Genomic DNA, 207 nt, shown 5'->3' on the forward strand with positions numbered 1-207 from the left:
GGGGGTAACCCAAACCCTCAGCTCTACATCAGAGCTGAGGGTTTAGGGTTTAGGCTGTGCGTCGAGGGTTTAGGGTTTAGGATTCAAGCTTAGGGTTTAGCATGTAGGGCTAGGGTTTAGGGTTTTAGGGTTTAGGGTTTAGGGTTTAGGGTTTAGGGTTTAGGGTTTACTTGATATCTGTGATGAGATAGAAAACGTCGTTAGAAG

The 207-nt window shown here is 45.9% G+C and overlaps 1 protein-coding gene across 1 annotated transcript in view; it reads left to right on the plus strand.

Annotated features, from left to right (window-relative positions):
* EMH_0074820 (uncharacterized protein) overlaps nucleotides 1–207 on the plus strand; it is a gene marked incomplete at both ends in the record, with an annotated part of 3,136 nt that overhangs the window by 743 nt on the left and 2,186 nt on the right. The window lies entirely within an intron of this gene.

Source organism: Eimeria mitis, genomic scaffold, assembly GCF_000499745.2.
Source record: "Eimeria mitis Houghton genomic scaffold, Emh_scaff4399, whole genome shotgun sequence".
Taxonomy (NCBI): Eukaryota; Apicomplexa; class Conoidasida; order Eucoccidiorida; family Eimeriidae; genus Eimeria; species Eimeria mitis.